The following is a 16834-nucleotide window of genomic DNA, read 5'->3' as shown; positions in this document are numbered from 1 at the left end:
TGCTGACCGCGTGGGTGACCTCTGAGCGTGATTTGAGCTTGGCGGCATTCTAGTCGCGGTGAGTCCGCACGCGATTCGGCGTGTAGGTAACAGAGGTTTGCAGTGGGGTTGGTGGATCGTGCAAGGATTGCAGTGAGCCGCGAGTCTCTGGCGAAGGTTGATTCCCAGTCGAGGTGCAATGTACCGAGTGATTTTTTATTTTTTTCATGCCATAGATCGATGTTCGTCGTGATTTGAACTTTGACCAAACAGGCGGCTCATGTTCTCTCTCTCTCTATTAAAGCCTTCTATTGATTTTCAATTCCTCTTGTGCATTGACTAATAAATTATCGTTATTCCTTTGCTTGTGGTGGTGATTGTTGATTGCGGTGCCGATATTCTGCTTCGCTGGTGGCGCTGCCACAAACACGGAAATGATGATCGCTTGTGTTGTGATCGAAACGTCGTCGTTTTTTTTGTTTGTTATTTTCTTTGAACCTAGCTACGTGACTTTACCGAAAGACCCAAAGAATTTGAATTCCTGCAGTCACGAAAGCCTTAAGTCAAGATTTAATCACTAACTATAAACTACTTTTTCATTTTACCAGGTAAAACCCACAGAACTAGGAGTTAATTTTTCAGAAGCGACCTGGCCTATCGCAAATGACCCGACCATACCGGACGTCCGTGGACAAAGAGCTTCACAGCTCATCGGATTGCTGCGCCTGCAGTCAAAATAAAGTTTATCTGAGCTCGGCGAAGTTGGCTTGTTGTGTGACGTCATGTAACCAGGCACGCCCGAGCGCGGCCCAGCCCAACCGCTAGGATGACGTCACGATCAAAGACGTCATCTTTGGCGTCATGCGTCACCCCGCCCCCACCCCCAGGGCAGGAACTCCAGTGACGTCACCACCCCAAACCCCCCCCCCCCGACTTCTGCGCCTCCCCCCCCCCACCGCGTGTTTAGATTCCCCAGCGCGGATAGGCGCCAACCCCGCTAACCGATTGGCCTATCCCACCTTATGTCACGAGGCGCGCGCCTCGTCCAATGGGCGCAGAGCTATGTCGCGGATCCGAGCTAATTTTTAAAATCCCGCGCCGCCGCCGCCGCCATTGTCGCGTCCCCGCGTCTCCTCCACCTCCTCATCGCCTCCTCCTCCTCTTCCTTCCTCCTCTTCCTCTTCTTCCCAGCGCCAGGTGACTCCTCCCGCTCCCCTTCGTGGCACGCTCGCGGTCTCACCACGGCCACAATGGCCGGTGTTGCACGGTCACCCTGCCTCCTCCCCTCCCCCCCAACCGGGGCACGGGTTGGGAGTGGGGGTGGGGGGTAGAGGCGCCTCAAACCGGCGAGGAATCCAGGCGAGACCGAGGCCCCGCTGGCGATGGGAGGCCGCAACGGGTTCGGCACGAGCGTGAGGGGGAATCTCTCGGCGCTTGCTCCCGTTTGGTGTGCGGAGTTGGCGGAGGAGTCGCTTGTCGTGTGCGTCGCAAAGCACGACTCGGCGTTGGAGCAACTCGGCTAACCCCCGTTTGTGTTGCGAGAGTGAGGAGCGTCTTGTCTCTGTGTGTCTCTGTGTGTGTGGGGAGCGGTGGTGTAGCGGCGGGTCGCGCTACGCTGCGCTACGAACCCGGCGAGCCGAGTTCGTTCGCTCCCCGCTCACGGCCACCAACACCACCGGTGACGATTATCCGAACCGCTACCCGGGCCGGCCTCCCCTAGGTCGCCTCGGCCTCAAATGTAGTGCCCGGTGCGGTGCTGTAGTAAACATCGCCGCCGGGGAGACGAAAAGGCGGCCGGGCGTGGTGCTGGCCACCCACCCCGTCGTGTGCCCGGCCTTAATAGGCGCTCGCTAACGCCACTTGCCCCAACTGTCTGCAGGCTGCACGGGGCATCTTTGTCTTTGCCAAGTCGCTGGGCACAACGCGACGCGTGGCTCGGGCAGGAATCCTCCCCCCCTCCAGTGCCGCAGCTCGTCAGTCACGTCCGGTGGTGTCGGGACAGAATGAGAATCTTGATGTAGACCGCAGGAGGAGGAATCCGATGAGCTAAGAAGCTCTTTGTTCACAGACGTCCATGTAAAGGGTGGGTGGATGGGGGGGGGCACCGGGAGTCGGTCGAGTTACAACGACAACAAACGATACGTCTATGGTGCAGTGTTGAGTCTATGGGCATTGTTGAGTCTATGAGGCAGTGTTGAGTCTATGGGCAGTGTTGAGTCTATGGTGCAGTGTTGAGTCTATGGTGCAGTGTTGAGTCTATGGGGCAGTGTTGAGTCTATGGGGCAGTGTTGAGTCTATGGTGCAGTGTTGAGTCTATGGTGCAGTGTTGAGTCTATGGGGCAGTGTTGAGTCTATGGGGCAGTGTTGAGTCTATGGTGCAGTGTTGAGTCTATGGTGCAGTGTTGAGTCTATGGGGCAGTGTTGAGTCTATGGGCAGTGTTGAGTCTATGGGCTGCAGTGTTGAGTCTATGGGGCAGTGTTGAGTCTATGGGGCAGTGTTGAGTCTATGTACTGCAGTGTTGAATCTATGGTGCAGTGTTGAGTCTATGGGGCAGTGTTGAGTCTATGGGGCAGTGTTGAGTCTATGGTGCAGTGTTGAGTCTATGGTGCAGTGTTGAGTCTATGGGGCAGTGTTGAGTCTATGGTGCAGTGTTGAGTCTATGGTGCAGTGTTGAGTCTATGGTGCAGTGTTGAGTCTATGCTGCAGTGTTGAGTCTATGGGGCAGTGTTGAGTCTATGGTGCAGTGTTGAGTCTATGGTGCAGTGTTGAGTCTATGGTGCAGTGTTGAGTCTATGGTGCAGTGTTGAGTCTATGGTGCAGTGTTGAGTCTATGGTGCAGTGTTGAGTCTATGGTGCAGTGTTGAGTCTATGGGGCAGTGTTGAGTCTATGGGGCAGTGTTGAGTCTATGGGGCAGTGTTGAGTCTATGGTGCAGTGTTGAGTCTATGGTGCAGTGTTGAGTCTATGGGGCAGTGTTGAGTCTATGGTGCAGTGTTGAGTATGGGGCAGTGTTGAGTCTATGGGGGCAGTGTTGAGTCTATGGTGCAGTGTTGAGTCTATGGTGCAGTGTTGCGTCTATGGGGCAGTGTTGAGTCTATGGGGGCAGTGTTGAGTCTATGGTGCAGTGCTGAGTCTATGGGCTGCAGTGTTGAGTCTATGGTGCAGTGTTGAGTCTATGGTGCAGTGTTGAGTCTATGGGGCAGTGTTGAGTCTATGGTGCAGTGTTGAGTCTATTGTGCAGTGCTGAGTCTATGGGCAGTGCTGAGTCTATGGACAGTGCTGAGTCTATGGGCTGTGTTGAGTCTATGGGTAGTGCTGAGTCTATGGGGAATGTTGAGTCTGGGCAGTGCTGAGTCTATGGGCAGTGCTGAGTCTATGGGGAATGTTGTATGTATGTTGAACTTTTTTCGCACCGCACGTAGCCCAACCGTGCTTAAAGGAGGTGCGAAATATAAGTGCAAAATTGCTTGAGCACCTATAGTTCGGTGCTGTATTCCACCCAGAAACATTTGTTTTAGTGAGGCTGACTCTGCTGATGAGACCCAGACGGTGGAAACCGCTGCAAGAGAGAGTTGACTTCAAGCGAACGCCGCTGACGATGTGAATATTTATTTGCTGCTTGTCATCTGAACGATTCTGTCATCGCCCTTCATTATTCGGAATATGGTGGGCACATTCGTTCATCGATTCAACTCAACCCTTACGCCCTTGATGCACACACATTTTGTGCACTGTGCTGGAAGTGAATTTTCAGTAACATATGGTGTATGCCACGTTCACTTTTGCGATTATGCTAATGCCCCCTGAATGTCTTTGTGTAGAGACGGCAGTGCAACGGTCAGCGCGCTAAGCTACGAACCCGGCTGCCCAAGCTCAAATCCCGTTCACCGCCAACACCGGTGACAATTATTTGAATAGGTTCCGGACCTCCCCTCGGTCGACTTAGCCACAAAATGAGTACCCTGGTGTAGCGGCGTGTAGTAATCATCGTCACTGGGGAGACAAAGGCGGCCGGGCGTGGTGCTGGCCACCCACCCCCTCGTGTGCCACAGTGCCGGCCTTCGTAGGTGCTGCTCGCTAACAGCACTTGCCCCCAGCAGTCTGTTAGAGGGTACACGGGGGATCATTGTCATTGTAGAGACAAAGGCAAGAATTGTACATCTTGGCCTGGTAGTGCACCTAGCCTGGTACAGGCGCCGTGGTGAAGTCACGATTGTTGTTGTTGTGGTCTCATTGTTCGGAGACCCCCCCCCCAGAGAGACCATCTGTGCCATTTCTCTTCTTCCGCATGGCTGATGTAGACGCAAAGCAACAACTCGAATTGAACATTCTAAGCTAAACTATTAAACGAAACTATATTTTAATCTTGATTTGATTTGAAGCTTTCGTGACTGCAGGAATCCATACACTAGCCCCGGCCACTTCTTTATGACCCCTTGGGCTACACCCATTTAAAACCTTTTAAAACAGTCTGCCTCAGCAGCAGGCCACGCTTTCCCACCTGATGGCGGACGCTTGTGTTGCGCCCGAAACGTCGCGATTGATTTTATTTTATACTTGCGTGACTTTACCGAAAGAACCAAAGAGTATATGAACTATATTTTATTTATTTTACGAGGTAAGGCCCACTCAGCTGCGATATCGTTCTTTTTCAGAAGCGACCATCACAAATTATAGCTCAACGAAGTTGCTTATCATCATTAGGTGGACATTCATGGCAGTCGCCAAATGCTTACAATGCGCGACGTCGATTCTAAATGTGTAGGGAAAAACCGGAGGACCCGGAGAGAAATCCATGTGACCACGGGGGGAGAGAGAGAGACGCAAACTCCACATATACAGCAGCAGCAGACGCCAGGGTCTGGATAGAACCCACGACCTCCTGCATACCAGGCGAGGTAGTTAACATCTCCGAGCCACCGTGATTATGATGATGATGGAGAGAGAGAGAGAGAGACGCCAAATCCAAATATACAGTAGCAAGCGTCGTCAGGGTCGGGTTAGAACCCATGACCTGCATTCCAGGCGGTGGGAGTAAACATCTCCTAACCACCGAGACCCAGGATACCGATGGTCGATGTTCGGTCGCTGCGTTGATCGAAATTCGTCGTGATTTCTCACTCTGCAAGAGTGTGCCGCGTGAAGGCTGCCATCGATCACTCCTCTGTGCCGCTGAACCTTAGACGGACGCCAGGATGTGGCTGGTGTTCGAACTCGGATTATTGTCGGACTTTGTTCGGAGCCGTTAGCCGTGCAGTTAAACTGGTGACGTTAACCTGGGGGGGGTTTAATGGCCATGCCTGAGCCCGTGTGTCAGCCACCTGATTTTGAAGCCAACCCAAAAAACCTGTATTATGGATGGTAGCTATGTTATTGGTGACGGTGGTGGCGATGATGGTCGCTATATTTTGATTTAAAGCTTTCGTGACTGCAGGGATTCATATTCTTGGTTCTTTCAGTAAAGCTACGTAGAAAGGGAAACAATAAAATAATAAAAATATAAAACAATGCAATTATCACGATGTTTCGACTGCAACACAAGCAATCATCATCAGGTGTGAAAACCACACCAATAAAATAATAAAAAAAACCACAGCAAGAATATTTTCTTGCTGTGGTGTTTTTTTTAAATTATTTTATTGTTTCCCTTCTACGTGTCTTTACCAAAATAACCAAGAAGATGGTAGCTATGTTTGTGGTGATGGTGATGATGGTAGCTTTGTTAGTGGTGTGATGGTGGTGGTAATGATGGTAGCTTTGTTAGTGGTGATGGTGGTGGTGATGATGGTAGCTTTGTTAGTGGTGATGGTGGTGGTAATGATGGTAGCTTTGTTAGTGGTGATGGTGGTGGTGATGATGGTAGCTATGTGAGTGGAGTGTGCACGTTGAACTTCTTTCGCACTGTACGTAGCCACCCGTGCTAGTCGGGAGTGCGGGGGCAAGGACAACAGCCCCTTCATGATCAGGCTGATCAGATGCCTTAAAGACAAGTGGGGTAATGTTGAGTCGGCCAACCTTGGACTCTGACTCACAGATCAATGATGAGTCCCCCCCTGTCTAGATAAACGAGCAGTTGCCCACTGATCAATATCCCGGAGTGGTTTGTGTCGACCTTATTCGCCGTGTCTCGTGTCCATCCTGTGCGCGGGTCTTTTCCAAATATTCTGCACAGGCCACCGCCGCTCCTCTGCTGTTCGCATTGCCAGACATTGAGGAGTGCATTGTGGGTGCTGCAGGGCAGCTCAGGAGATGGTCCACGTGGCTTGCTTTGCCTGACAAGTACACATTGGTTGGTTGCGCGGAAGCCATTTGGAATTGGAGGCAGAGGCGAGCTCCTCACCATGGGCGATTCCTCGCCGGCTCCATCCGCCTGCCGTGTCGCTCGATTTTTTTTTTACCCCATTCCATTTTGCCAGAGGGGAAATTTCTGGCAGATTCCGGTGATGCCGTTGTGAGCGTTTACACATACGAAAAAATAAGAAGAGGTTTTACCCTTCCTGGCAATAAAAGGAATCGTGTCCTTGCACGATTCCTTGCAACACCTACTGTTTTATTGCCACAAAGGGTAAAACCTCTTCTTATTTTTCATACTTTGATGCTGGCAAAAAAAGGTTCCCATGGTGGCTGGCTACACGGTGGAGCACAAGAAGCTGTTTGTCGACGAGAGACCGACGACGGAGGTGCTGGCTCATGGCCACGTAGCGGACGACCGCCGTCCCGCTCCATGGACTTGCCGGTGGTGGTCGTCACCACGCTTGGTGCAGTGACGGCGGCGCCCGTGGTCATCCAGCGGTGCGGATGCGAGGGTTGGTGGATCGCAAGAATCTTGTGAAGCTCCCTTCCCCCACCGTGGGTTGTCCTGGTGCATTACCCTGGCTCTCCAGGAGAATTCCTGTACAGGGACTCCTCTACTGATGAATGAGTTAGGTTCCAGAGGTCTGTGTCCACGAGTCATTTTGTTCGGAAGTCCAACTTTGCTCCTGTCGATTGCAAACGCGTTTTACGGCGTGTACACTAAACATGGGTAATGGTTTTAAAAGTTGTATCATCTCCTGTAGATGTAGATACCACTGGTTCTTCACATTCGACAGATGTAGATGCCGCTGGTTCTTCACGTTCTGTAGATGTAGATGCCACCGATTCTTCACGTTCTGCAGATGTAGATGCCGCTGGTTTTTCACGTTCTGCAGATGTAGATGCCACTGGTTCTTTGTGTTCTGCAGATGTAGATGCCACTGGTTCTTCACGTTCTGCAGATGTAGATGCTGCTGGTTCTTTTTGTTCTGCAGATGTAGATGCCACTGGTTCTTCATGTTGTACAGATGTAGATGCCGCTGGTTCTTCACGTTCTGTAGATGTAGATGCCACCGATTCTTCACGTTCTGCAGATGTAGATGCCGCTGGTTCTTCACGTTCTGCAGATGTAGATACCACTGGTTCTTTGTGTTCTGCAGATGTAGATACCACTGGTTCTTCACGTTCTGTAGATGTAGATACCACTGGTTCTTTGTGTTCTGCAGATGTAGATGCCACTGGTTCTTCACGTTCTACAGATGTAGATGCCGCTGGTTCTTTGTGTTCTGCAGATGTAGATGCCACTGGTTCTTCACGTTCTACAGATGTAGATGCCACTGGTTCTTCATGTTCTACAGATGTAGATGCCACTGGTTCTTCACGTTCTGCAGATGTAGATGCCGCTGGTTCTTCATGTTCTACAGATGTAGATACCACTGATTCTTCACGTTCTGCAGATGTTGATGCCACTGGTTCTTCATGTTCTACAGATGTAGATGCCACTGGTTCTTCACGTTCTGCAGATGTAGATGCTGCTGGTTCTTTGTGTTCTGCAGATGTAGATGCCACTGGTTCTTCATGTTGTACAGATGTAGATACCACTGGTTCTTCACGTTCTGCAGATGTAGATGCCGCTGGTTCTTCACGTTCTGTAGATGTAGATGCCACCGATTCTTCACGTTCTGCAGATGTAGATGCCGCTGGTTCTTCACGTTCTGCAGATGTAGATACCACTGGTTCTTTGTGTTCTGCAGATGTAGATACCACTGGTTCTTCACGTTCTGTAGATGTAGATACCACTGGTTCTTTGTGTTCTGCAGATGTAGATGCCACTGGTTCTTCACGTTCTGCAGATGTAGATGCCACTGGTTCTTCATGTTCTACAGATGTAGATGCCACTGGTTCTTCACGTTCTGCAGATGTAGATGCCACTGGTTCTTCACGTTCTGCAGATGTAGATGCCGCTGGTTCTTCATGTTCTACAGATGTAGATACCACTGATTCTTCACGTTCTGCAGATGTTGATGCCACTGGTTCTTCATGTTCTACAGATGTAGATGCCACTGGTTCTTCACGTTCTGCAGATGTAGATGCTGCTGGTTCTTTGTGTTCTGCAGATGTAGATGCCACTGGTTCTTCATGTTGTACAGATGTAGATACCACTGGTTCTTCACGTTCTGCAGATGTAGATGCCACTGGTTCTTCACGTTCTACAGATGTAGATGCCGCTGGTTCTTCACGTACTGTAGATGTAGATGCCACCGATTCTTCACGTTCTGCAGATGTAGATGCCGCTGGTTCTTCACGTTCTGCAGATGTAGATGCTGCTGGTTCTTCACTTTCTGTAGATGTAGATACCACTGGTTCTTTGTGTTCTGCAGATGTAGATACCACTGGTTCTTCACGTTCTGTAGATGTAGATACCACTGGTTCTTTGTGTTCTGCAGATGTAGATGCCGCTGGTTCTTTGTGTTCTGCAGATGTAGATACCACTGGTTCTTCACGTTCTGTAGATGTAGATACCACTGGTTCTTTGTGTTCTGCAGATGTAGATGCCGCTGGTTCTTCACGTTCTGCAGATGTAGATGCCGCTGGTTCTTCACGTTCTACAGATGTAGATACCACTGATTCTTCACGTTCTACAGATGTAGATGCCACTGGTTCTTCACGTTCTACAGATGTAGATACCACTGATTCTTCATGTTCTACAGATGTAGATGCCACTGATTCTTCACTTTCTGTAGATATAGATACCACTGATTCTTCACGTTCTGCAGATGTAGATGCCACTGATTCTTCACGTTCTGCAGATGTAGATGCCGCTGGTTCTTCACGTTCTGCAGATGTAGATGCCACTGATTCTTCACGTTCTGCAGATGTGGATGCCGCTGGTTCTTCATGTTCTACAGATGTAGATACCACTGATTCTTCACGTTCTACAGATGTAGATGCCACTGGTTCTTCGTGTTCTACAGATGTAGATGCCACTGATTCTTCACTTTCTGTAGATATAGACACCACTGATTCTTCACTTTCAGCAGATGTAGATGCCACCACCACCACCATCTATTACGCGACGGTTGACCTTGCGCCTCTCGGTTCGAACAGGCAACTGGACATACGGACCAGGTTTGTTCGTATCCCTGAATATTCGTGAGTCGAATGTTTGCAAGTCGAGGGGTCCCAGTGTGTTCATACGTGGTGAACTTCCCCGCCGCTGCTGCTGCTGCTGCTGCGTCTGTACGGGAATGTCCACCGTGGTGGATGTGTCAGCCTTGCTGGACCCCGTTGGGTTCTCAGTCGTAAGATCATTTTACAATGGTAATAAACATATAGGGGGTCGATGAAACGAAAGTAGTTGTTACTTACTCTTTGGTTCTTTCGGTAAAGTCACGTAGGTAGAAACGTAAAACTAAATGAAAATAGGAATAAAATAATAAATTGATAAAATAAAAATAACGCAATGATATTCTCACGACGTTTTGGCCACAACACAAGCGGCCTTCATCAGGTGAAGGGACGAGACTGTCTGGAGGGCACTCCAGCGCTGTCCTCCAGACAGTCTCGTCCCTTCACCTGATGAAGGCCGCTTGTGCTGTGGCCGAAACGTCGTGAGAATATTATTGTGTTATGTTATTTTATTTTTATCAATTTATTATTTTATTCTCATTCTACGTGGTGACTTTACCGAAAGAACCAAAGAAGATGAATCCTTGCAGTCACGAAAGCTTTAAATCGAAAATTAAATAAAAAAATAATACATCGCGACGTTTCGATCGCAACACAAGCGGTCGTCCTCGGGCGGAAAAGATAATCCAGCTGTGTAACGGCTTCTCTTACTGCCCGTGCTTGATTTGTGCCATTTGCCTTCTAAAGAAATCCGGCCATGTCTCCCGCCCCCGGGAAGGGCAGCTCGCACCCCCCCAGTTGGTGCAGCGTGAACCCCAGGTTCAGAAGACGTCGCCACTGAAGTAGACGATGCCTACCACGCCACATGGAGCGGGGGGTGCTATTGGCTCACGTCAAGGTGATGTCGGTGAACGTCGCGGAAACCACAGCGTTGGGAGGCCTTCATTCAGCAGCGGATTGATCCTGGCTGATGATGATGATGATGATCATTTGGCGCCGTGGTGGCTAGGAGATGTTGACTACCTCGCCTGGCATGGAGGAGGTCGTGGGCTCGATCCCGACCCTGACGACGCCTGCTGCTGCTGTGTATTTTGAGTTTGCGTGTCTCTCTGTCTCTCTCTCACATCATCATCGTTGTGGCTAGGAGATGTTAACTACCTCGCCTGGTATATAGGAGGACGTGGATTCGATCCTAACCCTGACGCCTGTTGTATGTTTGGAGTTTGCGACTGTCTCCCTGTGGTCGTGTTTTTTTTTCCCGGGTCCTCCACTTTTTCCCTCCCCACATTTCATATCAAGGTCACGCGTTTGTGGAGTATTCTGCTGCTGCCGTAACATTCCACGCGATGATGACGATGATCGGCCACTTGGTTGAGCTGTCGTTTGCGATGGCCAGGTCTCTAACGTAGCAGCTCGCTGGGGCATTTGATTACCTTTCTCAAATAAAATAAATAAAGTAGTTTACCCAGGGAGGCCCCACTGTGTGTCTCAAGACAACTTTGCAGCAGCAGCAGCAGCTGCTCTTCATTGGGATGTTTGTCCACGAATTCCATTTGCGACGAGTCGTTGGGATTTGTGTGTGTGTGGCGGGAGGCAAGGTGACTCGCACACGTCCTCAGGTCGTGCCAAGAAAAGGCTCCACACCGATAGATTCTCACGTCCATTGCTGCACCACCGCCACCACTTCTTGCAGCCCATGCCCTACAGTGCACCGGGTATAGCGAGGTGCGTTATAGGTGTAATCCGAATTAAGTAATTCAGTTTGTGTGTGAGAGAGAGAGACCATCATCATCAAGTCAGGCTCGTAAGGATAGCGCAGTGAGCCTGGCAGGGTCTGGTGAAGTGAGCCAGGCACGTGAGGATAGCGCAGTGAGCCTGGCAGGGTCCTGTCAAGTGAGCCAGGCTCGTAAGGATAGCGCAGTGAGCCTGGCAGGGCCTGGTGAAGTGAGCCAGGCACGTAAGGATAGCGCAGTGAGCCTGGCAGGGCCTGGTGAAGTGAGCCAGGCACGTAAGGATAGCGCAGTGAGCCTGGCAGGGCCTGGTGAAGTGAGCCAGGCACGTAAGGATAGCGCAGTGAGCCTGGCAGGTCCTGGTGAAGTGAGCCAGGCACGTAAGGATAGTGCAGTGAGCCTGGCAGGGTCTGGTGAAGTGAGCCAGGCACGTAAGGATAGTGCAGTGAGCCTGGCAGGGTCCTGTGAAGTGAGCCAGGCACGTAAGGATAGTGCTGTGAGCCTGGCAGGGTCTGGTGAAGTGAGCCAGGCACGTAAGGATAGTGCAGTGAGCCTGGCAGGGTCTGGTGAAGTGAGCCAGGCTCGTAAGGATAGTGCAGTGAGCCTGGCAGGGTCCTGTGAAGTGAGCCAGGCACGTAAGGATAGTGCAGTGAGCCTGGCAGGGCCTGGTGAAGTGAGCCAGGCACGTAACGATAGTGCAGTGAGCCTGGCAGGTCCTGGTGAAGTGAGCCAGGCTCGTAAGGATAGCGCAGTGAGCCTGGCAGGGTCCTGTGAAGTGAGCCAGGCTCGTAAGGATAGTGCAGTGAGCCTGGCAGGGTCCGGTGAAGTGAGCCAGGCTCGTAAGGATAGTGCAGTGAGCCTGGCAGGGTCCGGTGAAGTGAGCCAGGCTCGTAAGGATAGTGCAGTGAGCCTGGCAGGGTCTGGTGAAGTGAGCCAGGCACGTAAGGATAGTGCAGTGAGCCTGGCAGGGTCTGGTGAAGTGAGCCAGGCACGTAAGGATAGCGATGGAGCCCGTATTAGGTGAAGGCAGTTGTCGGAGAGCTGTGATGATCCACACCCATTTCTAGCGGCACAATGGGGGCTTGGCGGGGTGTGATAGTGTGGGGGTGTGAGAGTGTGGGAGTGTGGGGGTGTGAGAGTGTGGGGGTGTGTGAGTGTGGGTGTGTGAGAGTGTGGGTGTGTGAGGGTGTGTGTGTGTGAGGGTGTGTGAGAGTGTGTGTGAGGGTGTGTGAGTGTGGGTGTGTGAGAGTGTGGGTGTGTGAGGGTGTGGGTGTGTGAGAGTGTGGGTGTATGAGAGCGTGGGGGTGTGAGAGTGTGGGGGTGTGAGAGTGTGGGTGTGAGAGAGTGTGGGTGTGAGAGAGTGGGGGTGTGAGAGAGTGTGGGTGTGTGAGAGTGTAAGGGTGTGTGAGAGTGTAAGAGTGTGGGTGTGAGAGTGTAAGGGTGTGTGAGAGTGTGGGTGTGAGAGTGTGGGTGTGAGGGTGTGTGGGTGTGTGTGGGTGTGAGGGTGTGTGAGAGTGTGGGTGTGTGGGTGTGAGGGTGTGTGAGAGTGTGAGGGTGTGTGAGAGTGTGAGGGTGTGTGAGAGTGTGGGTGTGTGGGTGTGAGGGTGTGTGAGAGTGTGAGGGTGTGTGAGAGTGTGAGGGTGTGTGAGAGTGTGAGGGTGTGTGGGTGTGTGTGGGTGTGTGTGGGTGTGAGGATGTGTGTGGGTGTGTGTGGGTGTGTGAGAGTGGGTGTGGGTGTGTGTGAGGTTGTGTGTGAGGGTGTGGGGGTGTGTGTGTGTGAGGGTGTGTGGGTGTGAGTGTGTGAGGTCTCACTCCGAATCAGTCGAGCGGCAATATCTTTTCATCGGTTGCGTAACGCTGTGTGGAAGCTACCTGGTCTGTCACTCCGCACTAAGCTTCAGGTCTTCTCAGCCACGGTCATTCCCTCCCTTCTCTACGCTTGCGAAACGTGGACCCCCCTAATGGAACATCTTTGCCAGCTAGACACATTTAGGCTGGCCTGCCTACGATCCATCCTGGATTTAACCAGGCTGGATTGTGTGAGGAGCTGACAAATCCTTGAAATATCTGGGCAAAGTCCCATCGGTGAGCTCCTCCGGCAGGCAAGGCTGCGTTAGCTCGGTCATGTAGCCCGCATGCCCAGCCACCGCATGGCCTAAACAGCTTTTGTTTGGCCGGATCGAGGGGGCTAAACGGGCGCGGCACGGGCTAGAGAAGAGATGGAGTGATGTGGTACAGGAGGACGTGGAGCTGAGTAGACTTGCCGATGACTGGTACCAGCGGTGTCAAGATCGGCCTCAGTGGAGGAGGCTCGTGAAGGACGCTACTGGGCAGTTGGAGGTAGTCGCCCTTCAACAACAACGGAGGGCAGAGGAGCGACGCTCACAATAACGAGCGGAGCGCCGGGTGGCTAAAGCACAGCAGGTGGGCACAGTAGGGGGCACAGGTGGTGCACCAGCCACTCATCTCAGTCAGTCGACCCGTGGCACCTGGGTCTGCCCCGTGACCTCCTGCAGCGGGCGTTCGACACTTCACGTGGCCTCAAGGTGCACATAGCCTGGCACAAGCGTCGTGGTGACGTCACCGCCACTTTGTGGCGAATGGCGGTTGTTGTTGTTAGTGAGCGGTAGTGTAGTGGTTCGCTCTAAGCTGAGCTACAAACCCGGCGTCCCGAGTTCGATTCCCGCTCAGGGCAAACACCGGTGACGATTATATGAACCGGTCCTGGGCCTCCCCTAGGTCGACTCAGCCTCAAATGAGTACCTGGTGCGGTGTGTAAAACATCGCCACTGGGGAGACAAAGGCGGTTGGGCGTGGTGCTGGCCACCCACCCCCTCGTGTGCCGTGCCGGCCTTCATAGGTGCTGCTCGCTAACAGCACTTGCCTCTACAGCCTGTTAAGGCTATACGGGGGATCTTTGTCTCTTTGTGGGTGTGTGTGTGCAGTATGGAATGTAGTGGGGATCGGTCGTGTAGCGGGTAGCGCGCAGTTTCGCTAGCGGTCCTGGGCCTCCCCTAGCTCAACTCAGCCTCAAATGAGTACCAGGTGTAGTGGTGTGTAGTAAACATCGCCATCGGGGAGACAAAGGCGGACAGGCGTGGTGCCGGCCACCCACTCCCTCGTGTGCCACGCTAACAGCACTTGCCCCAACAGTCTGTTGAAGACTACACGGGGGATCTTTGTCTTTGTGTATATTAACGAGTGTTCTCAGTCAAGCTACGATGGGTGGGGGTGGTGGCAGGCACGTGGAGTATGCCTGTGTCAGCTTGCACCAGTCGCGCGCGCACACGCACAAGTTCACACGCTGCGGCCAACCAAACTTGATACACCCGCCCTGTCTGTGCTGCTGCGCGGAGCCACAGACTCACGTCGAGAGCCACAGACTCACGCAGAGAGCCACAGACTCGCGCAGAGAGCCACAGACTCGCGCAGAGAGCCACAGACTCGCGCAGAGAGCCACAGACTCGCGCAGAGAGCCACAGACTCGCGCAGAGAGCCACAGACTCGTGCAGAGAGCCACAGACTCACGCAGAGAGCCACAGACTCACGCAGAGAGTCACAGACTCACGCAGAGAGCCATAGACTCACAGAGAGCCACAGACTCACGTCGAGAGCCACAGACTCACACAGAGAGACACAGACTCGCAGAGCCACAAACTCACAGAGAGCCACAGACTCACGCAGAGAGTCACAGACTCACGCAGAGAGCCACAGACTCACGCAGAGAGCCACAGACTCACGCAGAGACACAGACTCACGCAGAGCCACAGACTCACGCAGAGAGCCACAGACTCACGCAGAGAGCCACAGACTCACGCAGAGAGCCACAGACTCGCGCAGAGAGCCACAGACTCGCGCAGAGAGCCACAGACTCGCGCAGAGAGCCACAGACTCACGCAGAGAGCCACAGACTCACGCAGAGAGCCACAGACTCACGCAGAGAGCCACAGACTCACGCAGAGAGCCACAGACTCACGCAGAGAGCCACAGACTCACGCAGAGAGCCACAGACTCACGCAGAGAGCCACAGACTCACGCAGAGAGCCACAGACTCACGCAGAGAGCCACAGACTCACGCAGAGAGCCACAGACTCACGCAGAGAGCCACAGACTCACGCAGAGAGCCACAAACTCACGCAGAGAGCCACAGACTCACACAGAGAGCCACATACTCACAGTGAGACAGACTCACGCAGAGAGACACAGACTCGCATAGAGAGCCACAGACTCACGCAGAGCCACAGACTCACGCAGAGAGCCAAAGACTCACGCAGAGAGCCACAGACTCACACACAGAGCCACAGACTCACATAGAGCCACAGACTTGCGCAGAGAGCCACAGACTCGCGCATAGAGACACAGACTCACGTAGAGAGCCACAGACTCACACACAGAGCCACAGACTCACATACAGCCACAGACTTGCGCAGAGAGCCACAGACTCGTGCATAGAGACACAGACTCACAGAGAGCCACAGACTCACACAGAGCCACAGACTCACACAGAGCCACAGACTCACACACAGAGCCACAGACTCACACACAGAGCCACAGACTCACACACAGAACCACAGACTCACGCAAAGAGCCACAGACTCGCGCAGAGAGCCACAGACTCACATAGAGACCCATAGATTCACACGGGGCCCAAAGACTCGCAAAGAGACCCACCCGCTCATTCACCTAATCATTCACTGACCCATTCACCCACTTACCCACCCACAAACCATCTCACTCACCCACTCACACTGTTCGTTATAAACCTCAGAACTCTTCCACTGGTGAGTCTCTATGCATCTATATTGGTCTCTATGGGTCTCTGGGTCTCGATGTGTATCGCTCGTTGCCTCTGGGTTTACTGTATGGTCCGAAGTGTGGGCTGCTTGTGTCTTTAATGTACACCTGTGGCTCTATGCATCTCAATGGGTCTCTATGCATCTCAATGGGTTTCTATGCGTGTCTATGCATCTCTGTATATCTATGGGTCCTCTGCATCTCAATTTGTCTGCGTGTCTATGCATTTCAATGGGTCTCTTGAGTATCTCAGTGGGTCTCTGTGTGTATATGCAACTCTGTGTGTCTCTGGGTTTGCTATATGGTCCAAGTGGCCACAGTGACACGATGTGGGTGTGAGTGGGTGAGTGATTGAATGAGTAAGCGGGTGAGTGATTGAGCGGGTGAGTTGATGGCTACGCTAGTGGTGAGTGAGTGGGTGTGTGAGTGAGTGTGTGGGTGAGTGGGTGAATGAATGAATGAGTGTGTGGGTGGGTGAATGACTGAGTTGTCTGGGTAAGTGTGTGGGTGGGCGAGTGAATGGTTGAGCGAGCGAGTGAATGGTTGAGCGTGCGAGTGAATGGTTGAGCGGGCGAGTGAATGGTTGAGCGGGCGAGTGAATGGGTGAGCGGGCGAGTGAATGGTTGAGCGGGCGAGCGAATGGTTGAGCGTGCGAGCGAATGGTTGAGCGGGCGAGCGAATGGTTGAGCGGGCGAGCGAATGGTTGAGCGGGCGAGCGAATGGTTGAGCGGGCGAGCTAATGGTTGAGCGTGCGAGCGAATGGTTGAGCGGGCGAGCGAATGGTTGAGCGGGCGAGTGGCGAGTGGGCGAGCGAGTGAGTTGACGGTGGGTCGCGGCCAGTGTGTTCGAGGAGGAGCAAATGCCAAAGCGAGGAGGAGCGACGCTGCGCGGTGTGCCGGGATGAACGA

The 16834-nt window shown here is 52.6% G+C and overlaps 1 protein-coding gene across 1 annotated transcript in view; it reads left to right on the top strand.

Annotated features, from left to right (window-relative positions):
- The first annotated feature begins 1036 nt into the window (after window positions 1-1036).
- Window positions 1037-16834, top strand: part of LOC142923295 (serine/threonine-protein kinase PAK 2-like) — a 44302-nt gene continuing 28504 nt past the window's right edge. Inside the window, exon 1 of the mRNA XM_076064340.1 lies at window positions 1037-1176. The gene's annotated coding sequence lies outside the window, so the exon portion shown is untranslated. The remainder of the gene's footprint in view (window positions 1177-16834) is intronic.

This window comes from Petromyzon marinus, unplaced genomic scaffold (assembly GCF_048934315.1).
Source record: "Petromyzon marinus isolate PM22_M1 ecotype Great Lakes invasive population unplaced genomic scaffold, UKy_Petmar_22M1.pri1.0 PM_Scaffold_4, whole genome shotgun sequence".
Classification (NCBI taxonomy): domain Eukaryota; kingdom Metazoa; phylum Chordata; class Hyperoartia; order Petromyzontiformes; family Petromyzontidae; genus Petromyzon; species Petromyzon marinus.
The sequence above is the reverse complement of the archived record's forward strand: the minus strand, read 5'-3'. Positions and strand labels throughout refer to the sequence as shown.